General features: G+C 42.5%; 1 protein-coding gene across 2 annotated transcripts in view; it reads left to right on the top strand.

The window, feature by feature from the left end:
- LOC110502589 (heterogeneous nuclear ribonucleoprotein L-like) overlaps positions 1-12,894 on the top strand; it is a 54,833-nt gene that overhangs the window by 1,142 nt on the left and 40,797 nt on the right. The gene's annotated exons all lie outside the window — the stretch shown is intronic.

Here is a 12,894-nt window from a genome sequence, read left to right as displayed (position 1 = left end):
TTTACACAATTCCTAACATTTAATCCTAGTAAAAATGCCCTGCTTTAGGTCAGTTAGGATCACCACTTTATTTTAAGAATATGAAATGTCAGAATAATAGTAGAGAGAATGATTTATTTCAGCTTTTATTTCTTTCATCACACACCCAGTGGGTCAGAAATGTACATACACTCAATTAGTATTTGGTAGGATTGCCTTTAAATTGTTTAACTTGGGTCAAATGTTTTGGGTAGCCTTCCACAAGCTTTCCACAATAAGTTGGGTGAAATTTGGCCCATTCCTCCTGACAGAGCTGGTGTAACTGAGTCAGGTTTGTAGGCCTCCTTGCTCTCACACACTTTTTCAGTTCTGTCCACACATTTTCTATAGGATTGAGGTCAGGGCTTTGTGATGGCCACTCCAATACATTGACTTTGTTGTCCTTAAGCCATTCTTCCCCAACTTTGGAAGAATGCTTGGGGTCATTGTCCATTTGGAAGACCCATTTGAGACCAAGCTTTAACTTCCTGACTGATGTTTTGAGATGTTGCTTCAATATATCCACATCATTCTACTGCCTCATGATGTCATCTATTTTGTGAAGTGCCCCAGTTTCTCCTGCAGCAAAGCACCCCCACAAAGTGATGCTGCCACCCCTGTGTTTCACAGTTGAGATGGTATTCTGCCTCCCCCTTTTTACTTCAAACATAACGATGGTCATTATGGCCAAACAGTTCTATTTTTGTTTCATCAGACCAGAGGACATTTCTCCAAAATGTACGATCTTTGTCCCCATGTGCAGTTGCAAACCGTAGTCTGGATATTTTATGGCAGTTGTGGAGCAGTGGCTTCTTCCTTGCTGAACGGCCTTTCAGGTTATGTCGATATAGGACTTGTTTTACTGTGGATACAGATACGTTTGCACCTGTTTCCTCCAGCATCTTCACAAGGTCCTTTGCTGTTGTTCTGGGATTGATTTGCACTTTTCGCACCAAAGTACATTAATCTCTAGGAGACAGAACGCGACTCCTTCCTGAGCGGTATGATGGCTGCGTGGTCCCATGGTGTTTATACTTGTGTACTATTGTTTGTACAGATGAATGTGGTACCTTCAGGCATTTGGAAAATGCTCCCAAGGATGAACCAGACTTGTGGAGGTCTACAATTTGTTTTCTGAGGTCTTGGCTTATTTCTTTAGATTTTCTCATGATGTCAAGCAAAGAGACACTGAGTTTGAAGGTAGGCCTTGAAATACATCCACAGGTACACCTCCAATTGACTCAAATTATGTAAATTAGCCTATCAGAAGCTTCTAAAGCCATGACGTCATTGTCTGGAATTTTCCAAGCTGTTTAAAGGCACAGTCATCTTAGTGTATGTAAACTTCTGACCCACTGGAATTGTGATACAGTGAATTATAAGTGAAATAATTTGTCTGTAAACAATTGCTGGAAAAATGATCATGTACAAATTAGATATCCTAACCAACTTGCGAAAACTATAGTTTATTAACAGGAAATTTGTGGAGTGGTTGAAAAATGAGTTTTAATGACTCCAACCTAAGTGTATGTAAACATCCGACTTCAATTGTACACACCATATGAAACTTAACATATCACACTAAATGGAGTGTCTTGGTTTTACATACAGAATAATATGAAATGCTCTGAGATCATGTTGCAACAAACATACTGAACCCTATATAGACTACAGTAGTAGTATGCCTACTATTGTAACCGTGACATGAATATTGACTGACATTCGTGAAGTTAGGTAATATCCGTCATATCCTTAGCCTAATATCATGATCATGAGCTATTCATTATCCCCAGTGTGTTTGGAAATGTCCTCTACCTGCTGCTTTTTGTAAAAGTGCATAGTGACATGACATCTTTTCAGTGAAGGTGATTTGCACGGCTTACATAGGCTAAGTCTGTAGACTGTGCTACACTGTCAGAGTATAGTCTAGTCTTGTACACCTGTCACCATTAGACAGTGCATTATTGATGGTGATCCATGGGTCGCTCGGTTGGATAGGTTATGCGAATGTCAACATCTCCACTTCTGATGTCTAACGTCTGGAATTAAATTATGTGAAGGCCTGCTCATGCTCTGCAACTCTGACTTTACCAGGACATGAATAGTTGACTATTATTAAGAGTAAATAGTCTATAAACGTATAATAGTGCGTAAAGGGGAGCTGAGTATTTGGATTGTTAACCATAATCTTCTGAATTGTCCAGTGAAAATGAGCATCCTGATTTTCACTCATGTTTTAGATCTGATTTAGGTCATCTCAACCTCTGCGGGGTGCATAATGCAGCCCAGTATGTGCCTTGCTTTGAGATGCAGGAAGAGAAACCAGCTCCCTGCTCTTTGTGCATAGGCCTATCTCCGCTACATCTTCTCAGCAGATTATCATAAGAACGGTCCCGGCATGAGGAGGCATTGAACGCATTATCTAGATTAGCTATGCAGTGTTTTGGTCTTTGCTAGCTCAGGCGGTGCAGATCTTTAGTCTGTTGGTCGGCTTTTCCCCTTATCACCAAGAAAAAGCTGCGAATCCGCCACCGGCAAGACAGATTCAGCTGCCTGATGTCACAACCGGCTGCATGCCCCTTATCTGTACTCTCTCCCAGCTAGGGTTGCCTGTACTTTCAACCAATAGATTGGTCGACATTTTAAAACGTGCATTTTTCCATATATACAGTGGGGCAAAAAAGTATTTAGTCAGCCACCAGTTGTGCAAGTTCTCCCACTTAAAAAGATGAGAGGCCTGTAATTTTCATCATAGGTACACTTCAACTATGACAGACAAAATGAGAAAAAAAATCCAGAAAATCACATTGTAGGATTTTTAATGAATTGATTTGCAAATTATGGTGGAAAATAAGTATTTGGTCAATAACAAAAGCTTATCTCAATACTTTGTTATATACCCTTTGTTGGCAATGACAGAGGTCAAACGTTTTCTGTAAGTCTTCACAAGGTTTGAAAGGCTTGAAATGCTTCTTACGAAGCCACATCTTCGTTGCCCGGGCGTTTGGGATCATTGTCATGCTGAAAGACCCAGCCACGTTTCATCTTCAATGCGCTTGCTGATGGAAGGAGGTTTTCACTCAAAATCTCACGATACATGGCCCCATTCATTCTTTCCTTTACACGGATCATTCGTCTTGATCCCTTTGCAGAAAAACAGCCCCAAAGCGTGATGTTTCCACCCCCATGCTTCACAGTAGGTATAGTGTTCTTTAGATGCAACTCAGCATTCTTTGTCCTCCAAACACGACGAGTTGAGTTCATCTGAACATATGACATTCTCCCAATCTTCTTCTGGATCAGCAAACTTCAGACGGGCCTGGACATGTACTGGCTTAAGCAGGGGGACACGTCTGGCACTGCAGGATTTGAGTCCCTGGCGGCGTAGTGTGTTACTGATGGTAGGCTTTGTTACTTTGGTCCCAGCTCTCTGCAGGTCATTCACTAGGTCCCCCCGTGTGGTTCTGGGATTTTTGCTCACCGTTCTTGTGATCATTTTGACCCCACGGGGTGAGATCTGTTTGAGGTTGTGGACAGGTGTCTTTTATACTGATAACAAGTTCAAACAGGTGCCATTAATACAGGTAACGAGTGGAGGACAGAGGAGCCTCTTAAAGAACAGGTCTGTGAGAGCCAGAAATCTTGCTTGTTTGTAGGTGACCAAATACTTATTTTCCACCATAATTTGCAAATGAATTCATTACAAATCCTACAATGTGATTTTCTGGATTTTTTTTCTCATTTTGTCTGTCATAGTTGAAGTGTACCTATGATGAAAATTACAGGCCTCTCTCATCTTTTTAATTGGGAGAACTTTTACAATTGGTGGCTGACTAAATACTTTTTTGCCCCACTGTAGACACACCCTATGTTTGAATAGAATCAACTATATTTAGGCTACCGAGCTTGTCAGATGCTTTAAGCACTGCGGTTAAAAATGAAGACACACAGATTACTAAAGAGGGTGTCATAGATCAATAGAAAAAATCCTGTTCCCGACCATACTCCTCCCTCTGCTGCTTGCTGGCCTCGTCATGCTCCTAAATTTGCCGGTATTAGGCTACACCTGTGGTCAGCAACCTTTTCCATTTGGAGTGCTAAGTTACCGTACCACTTCTACTGATCTGCGTGCCAGTAATGTTTTTCGTATGCATATTTTCGTGGAACAGTTTAATTTAACATATAATAAAGTCTTCATATCTCAAAATCTATGTCATGTGTTTAAAAAAAGAAAAAACAATGTTTCACCTTTATTTAACCAGGTAGGCAAGTTGAGAACAAGTTCTCATTTTCAATTGCGACCTGGCCAAGATAAAGCAAAACAGTTCGACACATACAACAACACAGAGTTACACATGGAGTAAAACAAACATACAGTCAATAATACAGTAGAAAAAGAAGCCTATATACAGTGCCTTGCGAAAGTATTCGGCCCCCTTGAACTTTGCGACCTTTTGCCACATTTCAGGCTTCAAACATGAAGATATAAAACTGTATTTTTTTGTGAAGAATCAACAACAAGTGGGACACAATCATGAAGTGGAACGACATTTATTGGATATTTCAAACTTTTTTAACAAATCAAAAACTGAAAAATTGGGCGTGCAAAATTATTCAGCCCCTTTACTTTCAGTGCAGCAAACTCTCTTCAGAAGTTCAGTGAGGATCTCTGAATGATCCAATGTTGACCTAAATGACTAATGATGATAAATACAATCCACCTGTGTGTAATCAAGTCTCCGTATAAATGCACCTGCACTGTGATAGTCTCAGAGGTCCGTTAAAAGCGCAGAGAGCATCATGAAGAACAAGGAACACACCAGGCAGGTCCGAGATACTGTTGTGAAGAAGTTTAAAGCCGGATTTGGATACAAAAAGATTTCCCAAGCTTTAAACATCCCAAGGAGCACTGTGCAAGCGATAATATTAAAATGGAAGGAGTATCAGACCACTGCAAATCTACCAAGACCTGGCCGTCCCTCTAAACTTTCAGCGCATACAAGGAGAAGACTGATCAGAGATGCAGCCAAGAGGCCCATGATCACTCTGGATGAACTGCAGAGATCTACAGCTGAGGTGGGAGACTCTGTCCATAGGACAACAATCAGTCGTATATTGCACAAATCTGGCCTTTATGGAAGAGTGGCAAGAAGAAAGCCATTTCTTAAAGATATCCATAAAAAGTGTTGTTTAAAGTTTGCCACAAGCCACCTGGGAGACACACCAAACATGTGGAAGAAGGTGCTCTGGTCAGATGAAACCAAAATTTAACTTTTTGGCAACAATGCAAAACGTTATGTTTGGCGTAAAAGCAACACAGCTGAACACACCATCCCCACTGTCAAACATGGTGGTGGCAGCATCATGGTTTGGGCCTGCTTTTCTTCAGCAGGGACAGGAAAGATGGTTAAAATTGATGGGAAGATGGATGGAGCCAAATACAGGACCATTCTGGAAGAAAACCTGATGGAGTCTGCAAAAGACCTGAGACTGGGACGGAGATTTGTCTTCCAACAAGACAATGATCCAAAACATAAAGCAAAATCTACAATGGAATGGTTCAAAAATAAACATATCCAGGTGTTAGAATGGCCAAGTCAAAGTCCAGACCTGAATCCAATCGAGAATCTGTGGAAAGAACTGAAAACTGCTGTTCACAAATGCTCTCCATCCAACCTCACTGTGCTCGAGCTGTTTTGCAAGGAGGAATGGGAAAAAATGTCAGTCTCTCGATGTGCAAAACTGATAGAGACATACCCCAAGCGACTTACAGCTGTAATCGCAGCAAAAGGTGGCGCTATAAAGTATTAACTTAAGGGGGCTGGATAATTTTGCACGCCCAATTTTTCAGTTTTTGATTTGTTAAAAAAGTTTGAAATATCCAATAAATGTCGTTCCACTTCATGATTGTGTCCCACTTGTTGTTGATTCTTCACAAAAAAATACAGTTTTATATCTTTATGTTTGAAGCCTGAAATGTGGCAAAAGGTCGCAAAGTTCAAGGGGGCCGAATACTTTCGCAAGGCACTGTACATGGTGGCGAAGTAAATACAATATAGCAAGTAAAACACTGGAATGGTAGATTTGCAGTGGAAGAATGTGCAAAGTAGAGATAGAAATAATGAGGTGCAAAGGAGCAAAATAAATAAATAAATACAGCAGGGGGAGAGGTAGTTGTTTGGGCTAAATTATAGATGGGCTATGTACAGGTGCAGTAATATGTGAGCTGCTCTGACAGCTGGTGCTTAAAGCTAGTGAGCGAGATAAGAGAATTTTGTAGTTTGTTCCAGTCATTGGCAGCAGAGAACTGGAAGGAGAGACGGCCAAAGGAAGAATTGGTTTTGGTGTCCAGAGAGATATACCTGCTGGAGCGCGTGCTACAGGTGGGTGCTGCTACGGTGACCAGCGAGCTGAGATAAGGGGGGACTTTACCTAGCAGGGTCTTGTAGATGACCTGGAGCCAGTGGGTTTGGCGACGAGTATGAAGCGAGGGCCAGCCAACGAGAGCGTACAGGTCGCAGTGGTGGGTAGTATATGGGGCTTTGGTGACAAAACGGATGGCACTGTGATGGACTGCATCCAATTTATTGAGTAGGGTATTGGAGGTTATTTTGTAAATGGCATCACCAAAGTTGAGGAGCGGTAGGATGGTCAGTTTTACAAGGGTATGTTTGGCAGCATGAGTTAAGGATACTTTATTGCGAAATAGGAAGCCAATTCTAGATTTAACTTTGGATTGGAGATGTTTGATGTGAGTCTGGAAGGAGAGTTTACAGTCTAATCAGACACCTAGGTATTTGTAGTTGTCCACATATTCTAAGTCAGAACTGTCCAGAGTAGTGATGTTGGAAGGGCGGGCAGGTGCAGGCAGCGATCGGTTGAAGAGCATGCATTTAGTTTTACTTGTATTTAAGAGCAATTGGAGGCCATGGAAGGAGAGTTGTATGGCATTGAAGCTCGTCTGGAGGGTTGTTAACACAGTGTCCAAAGAAGGGCCAGAAGTATTCAGAATGATGTAATCTGCATAGAGGTGGATCAGAGACTCACCAAGCAGCAAGAGCGACATCATTGATGTATACAGAGAATAGAGTCGGTCCAAGAATTGAACCCTGTGGCACCCCCATAAAGACTGCCAGAGGCCCGGACAACAGGCCCTCCGATTTGACACACTGAACTCTATAGTTGGTGAACCAGGCGAGGCAATCATTTGAGAAACCAAGGCTATCGAGTCTGCTGATGAGGATGTGGTGATTGACAGAGTCGAAAGCCTTGGCCAGGTCAATGAATACGGCTGCACAGTATTGTTTCTTATCGATGGCGGTTAAGATATCGCTTAGGACCTTGAGCGTGGCTGAGGTGCACCCATGACCAGCTCTGAAACCAGACTGCATAGCAGAGAAGGTGCAGTGGGATTCGAAATGGTCGGTAATCTGTTTGTTGACTTGGCTTTCGAAGACCTTAGAAAGGCAGGGTAGGATAGATATAGGTCTGTTGCAGTTTGGGTCAAGAGTGTCACCCCTTTTGAAGTGGGGGATGACGGCAGCTGCTTTCCAATCTTTGGGAATCTCAGACGACACGAAAGAGAGGTTGAACAGGCTAATAATAGGGGTTGCAACAATTTCGGCAGATCATTTTAGAAAGAGAGGGTCCAGATTGTCTAGCCTGGCTGATTTGTAGGGGTCTAGACTTTTGCAGCTCTTTCAGAACATCAGCTGACTGGATTTGGGAGAAGGAGAAATGGGGAAGGCTTGGGCGAGTTGCTGTGGGGGGTGCAGTGCTATTGACCGGGGTAGGGGTAGCCAGGTGGAAAGCATGGCCAGCCGTTGAAAAATGCTTATTGAAATTCTCAATTATAGTGGATTTATCAGTGGTGACAGTGTTTCCTATTCTCAGTGCAGTGGGCAGCTGGGAGGAGGTGTTCTTATTCTCCATGGACTTTACAGTGTCCCAGAACTTTTGAGTTTGTGTTGCAGGAAGCAAATTTCTGCTTGAAAAAGCTCGCCTTGGCTTTTCTAACTGCCTGTGTATATTGGTTTCTAGCTTCCCTGAAAAGTTGCATATCACGGGGGCTGTTCGATGCTAATGCAGAACGCCATAGGATGTTTTTGTGTTGGTTAAGGGCAGTCAGGTCTGGAGAGAACCAAGGGCTATATCTGTTCCTGGTTTTAAATTTCTTGAATGGTGGTTAATCAAAATCTAAATGAAAATGACACATCTAAAAGTAACTTCTATTGCCAATATGTAAAGATAGCCAAATAAAAACATTGCAGCCCACAGGGAGAAAATATCCTGATAAAAATAAATGTCCTATGAATCACATTGGCTACACATGGCCTGTCTGCAAGGAACTTGAAACATGATCAACTATTGTATTAACTTGGTCAGGCCTGAAACTCCTGCTAGCAAACTTGCAACATTGTATAAAATATTCTGGGCCTTCAGAGTTTCCTAGACCAGTGAGCTCCGGACAGACAGGCACTACTGTAGGCTATGTTGGGCAAGGGATAAGAAGTAATCAGGTAGGACTATTTTATAACGTTTCCACCAGATCAGAGCATGATATTGTTTTCCCCTTTCATGCTGAGTGGTAATCGAAGGGGAGAGAAAGAGCTGGAAAGATTTTTCAAATAGGCTACGTCGAGGAACTATTGTCATTCTCAATGGATGTAAAAACAGGCTTTGTTTACTTGCTGTTTGAGGTGAAGAACTAATTACTTTGAAAAGCTCCACAGTGATGGTGAGTTAAGACAATCAGAAATAGTATCAGATCCCCAAATGGGCACATTTACAGGTCTACATTTGTGAGCAGGCCAGGTAGCCTAGGCCTAGTTCTATGTGTAATCAGGTGCGTGTCCTTACTCAAGATGGTCAGGAGCGCTCCAAACAAAACACAATGAATACATTGACAACCCATAAATGGAATGAAATAAACCAACACATTTTTCTCACAAGTGTAGCCTAGGTTATACTCTCTGCAAACAACGTGTCCAGTCCTGCAATGACAAAGGTAAGACTGTAATAATAATATATTGAATGCATTAACAGAAATGACTGTAACCAAACAAACATTGTAGATTAGAAAATGTGGGAATTAACGGTAAATGTACTACTGGTGATATTGGTGTGCCATCCCCGCGGCCTCCTCAATGGTTTGGTCCACTTAGACAGGCGTGAATCAGACAAGTGTCTCGTGTGCCATCATTTGTTATATATATTTGCCACTGCTTGACTAAAAAAAATCTTGGTCGACCAGACAATCGACCAGTCGAGTAAATGTGGTCAGCCCTACTCCCAACTATGGGTGTTTGGGTGCTAAACATTAGTTGGGAACTAAATGTTTGGGAACTAAACTAGTGTTTATACAATGTTTATCACATGTGTAACTCTGTGTTGCTGTTTTTGTCGCACTGCTTTGCTTTATCTTGGCCAGGTCGCAGTTGTAAATGAGAACTTGTTCTCAACTGGCCTACCTGGTTAAATAAAGGTGAAATAAAACAAAATAATAAAAAAATAAATTGGAAGAGCAAAAACAAATTTCACACTACTGTCCACGGTCGTCTAGACAAGACTCCAGCCTTGGGTAAGACAAAGGGGAGGGATGTGTCGATTTCTAATGTTAAGTGTAGATTTTTTGCTCGCTTGAGTTCCGAGTACGTCATAATAATCTACAGACCATAATATTTTCAAAGATAGTTTTAATTTTATTTTTCGTAGCTGTTTATTTACCACCACAAACTGATGCTGGCACTAAGACCACACTCAACAAGATCTATAGGGCCATAAGCAAACAAGAAAATGCACATCAAGAGGCGGCACTTTTTTTGCCGGTGATTTTAATGCAGGAAAACTGAAATACATTTTACCAAATTTGTACCATCATGTCACCAGTGTAACTAGAGGTGACAAAACTCTTATTCACCTTTACTCCACACACAGAAACATATACAAAGCTCTCCCTCGCCCTCCCTTTGGAAAATCTGACCATAACTCTATCCTCCTGATTCCTGCTTACAAGCAAAAACTCAAACCTGGAAGTGGACCGATGAAGGTGGATGCTAAGCTACAGGACTGTTTTACTTGCACAGACTGGAATATGATCTGGGATTCATCTGATAAAATTGAGGCGTTTACCACATCAGTCACCGGCTTCATTATTAAGTGTATCGGTGACGTCATCCCCGCAGTGGCCATACGTACTGTACATATCCCAACCAGAAGCCATGGATTACAGGCAACATCCGTACTGAGCTAAAGCCTAGAGCTGCTGTTTTCAAGGACCGGGACACTAATTCGGGCGCCTATAAGAAATCCCACTAGGCCTACAATGAGCCATCAAATAGGCAAAGCATCAATACAGGACTAAGATCGAATCCTGATACGCTGGCACCTACGCTCATCGGATGTGGCAGGGCATGAAAACTATCATGGTTTACAAAGGGGAAACCCAGATGCGAGCTTCCCAGTGACGAGAGTCTACCAGACCTGTTAAATGCCTTCTATGATTGCTTCGAGGCAAGCAACACTGAACCATGCATGAGAGCACCAGCTGTTCTGGACAACTGTGTGATCTTGCTCTCTGTAGCCAATGTAAGACCTTTAAACAGGTTAACATTCAGACAGATTACCAGGACGCGTAGTCAGAGCATGCGCAGACCAGCTGGCAAGTGACTTCACTGACATTTTCAACCTCTCCCTGACCCAATCTATAATAGCTACATATTCTAAGCAGACCACCATAGTCACTGTACCCAAGAACGCCAAGGTAACCTGTCTGAATGAATATCGCCCCATAGCACTCACAACTGTTGCCATGAAATACTTTGAAAGGCTGGTCATGACTCACAACACCATCATCCCAGACACCCTGGACCCACTCCAATTCGCATTGGTGCCCCAACAGATGCACAGATGATGCAATCTCTATTGCAATCCACACTGCCCTGTCCCACATGGAAAAGAGGAACATCTATGTGAGAATGTTGTTCAACTACAGTACAACTACAGTTGAGCGTTCAACACCAGAGTGCACTCCAAGCTCATCACTAAGCCCAGGACCCTGTGACTGAACACCTCCCTCTGCAACTGCATCCTGGGCTTCCTGACGGGCAGCCTTCAGGTGCTGAGGGTAGGCAACAACACATCCGCCACGCTGACCCTCAACAGGGGGGGCCTTCAGGGGTGCGCGCTTTGTCCCCTCCTATACTCTCTATTCACCCACGACTGAGTGGCCGCGCACGAATGCAACACCATCATTACGTTTGCTGACAACACGACGATGGTAGGCCTGATCACAGACGACAATGAGACATCCTATAGGGAGGAGATCAGTGGTGTGGCAGTGTGGTGCCAGGAAAACAACCTCTCCCTCAACATCAGCAAGACAAAGGAGCTGATCGTGGACTACAGGAAATGGAGGGCCGAGGACGTCCCCATCCACATCGACAGTGCTGTAGTGGAGTGAGTTGAAAACTTAAAGTTCCTCTGTGTCCACATTACTAATTAGTTAACCTTGTCCACACACACCAACACAGTCATGAAGAAGACACGACAATGCCTCTTCCTCCCCTCAAGAGGCTAAAAAGGATTTGGCATGGGCCCACAGATCCTCAACAGGTTCTGCATCTGCACCATTGAAAGCATCTTGAATGACTATTACTACTTGGAATGGCAACTGCTTGTCATCCGACCGCAAGGCGCTACAGAGTGTTAGACGTATGACCCAAGATAGCACTGGGACCGAGCTCCCTGCCATCCAGGACCTCTATACCAGGTGGTGTCAGAAGAAGGTCCTAAAGATTGTCAAAGACTCCAGCCACCCAAGTCATAGACAGTTCTCTCTGCTACCGGCAAGCGGTACCGATGCACCAAGGTACCGATGCACCAAGTCTGATTCCAAGCCTGGAACCAACAGGACCCTGAAAACCTTCTACTACCAAGCCATAAGGCAGCTGAATAGTTAACCAAATAGCTACCTGGACGATCTGCGTTGACTCACTTTTGCACTAACTGTTTTGACTCATCACATATGCTACTACTACTGCTTATTATCTATCCTGTTACCTAGTCACTTTACCCCTACCTATATGTACATATGTACATACAGGTACCTCTATTACCTCAGCCCTGCACATCGACTCGGTACTGTTACCCTGTGCATATAGCAAAGTTCTATCATTTTTTATTCTAGAAACCCTTTCACTGTTTGTCTACACCTGTTGTTTACCAAGCATGTGACAAATCTTTAAAAAATAAAAAAAATAAAAAAAATATATATATAGATGAAGTCTTTACTGTATGTGCTTGTTACATTTAAATAAACGCTTCAGAATTCATAAAAAGTGACGTTGGCCGATGAAGATTATCTTGTAAAATAAAACATAAGATTTCCTAAGCCTGTGTGTTACACAGACCATATGTCCAGCATTTATCCACCCCCCCCCCCCCCCCCAAAAAAAACATTCATTTCCCCATAGGCCTACAAAAAGACCCCATTACTATTGCGCTCTATATGCTAATGTGATTCTATGTGGAGAAAACACGCCTTTTTACCTTTTGCGCTTCAATGCACATGTGTAATTTAACGTAGCCTTCATTTAAATGAGATGCTGTCAAATAGGCTCCATTGATAATCTGTTTATTTTGTAGGCCTATCCAATTCATCCCAATTAGGTAGCATACAGTAGGCCTACCCTGAGAGCCTTTCTGAGTGCTGGATGCTGATGCTAGTGTTATTTAACACCGTAAATAATAGGAATGAGGTTTTGGGTGTATTTTTCCTTTAAGATGAGGCACCACAGTTTAAAAGGACATTTTTTTACATCTATTTGAGTATTTTGGTCCCTTAATATTAGTTATTTCAACATTTAAAGTAAATGT

Source organism: Oncorhynchus mykiss, chromosome 23 (assembly GCF_013265735.2).
Source record: "Oncorhynchus mykiss isolate Arlee chromosome 23, USDA_OmykA_1.1, whole genome shotgun sequence".
Taxonomy (NCBI): domain Eukaryota; kingdom Metazoa; phylum Chordata; class Actinopteri; order Salmoniformes; family Salmonidae; genus Oncorhynchus; species Oncorhynchus mykiss.
This window is presented reverse-complemented; position numbering and strand designations above follow the sequence as displayed.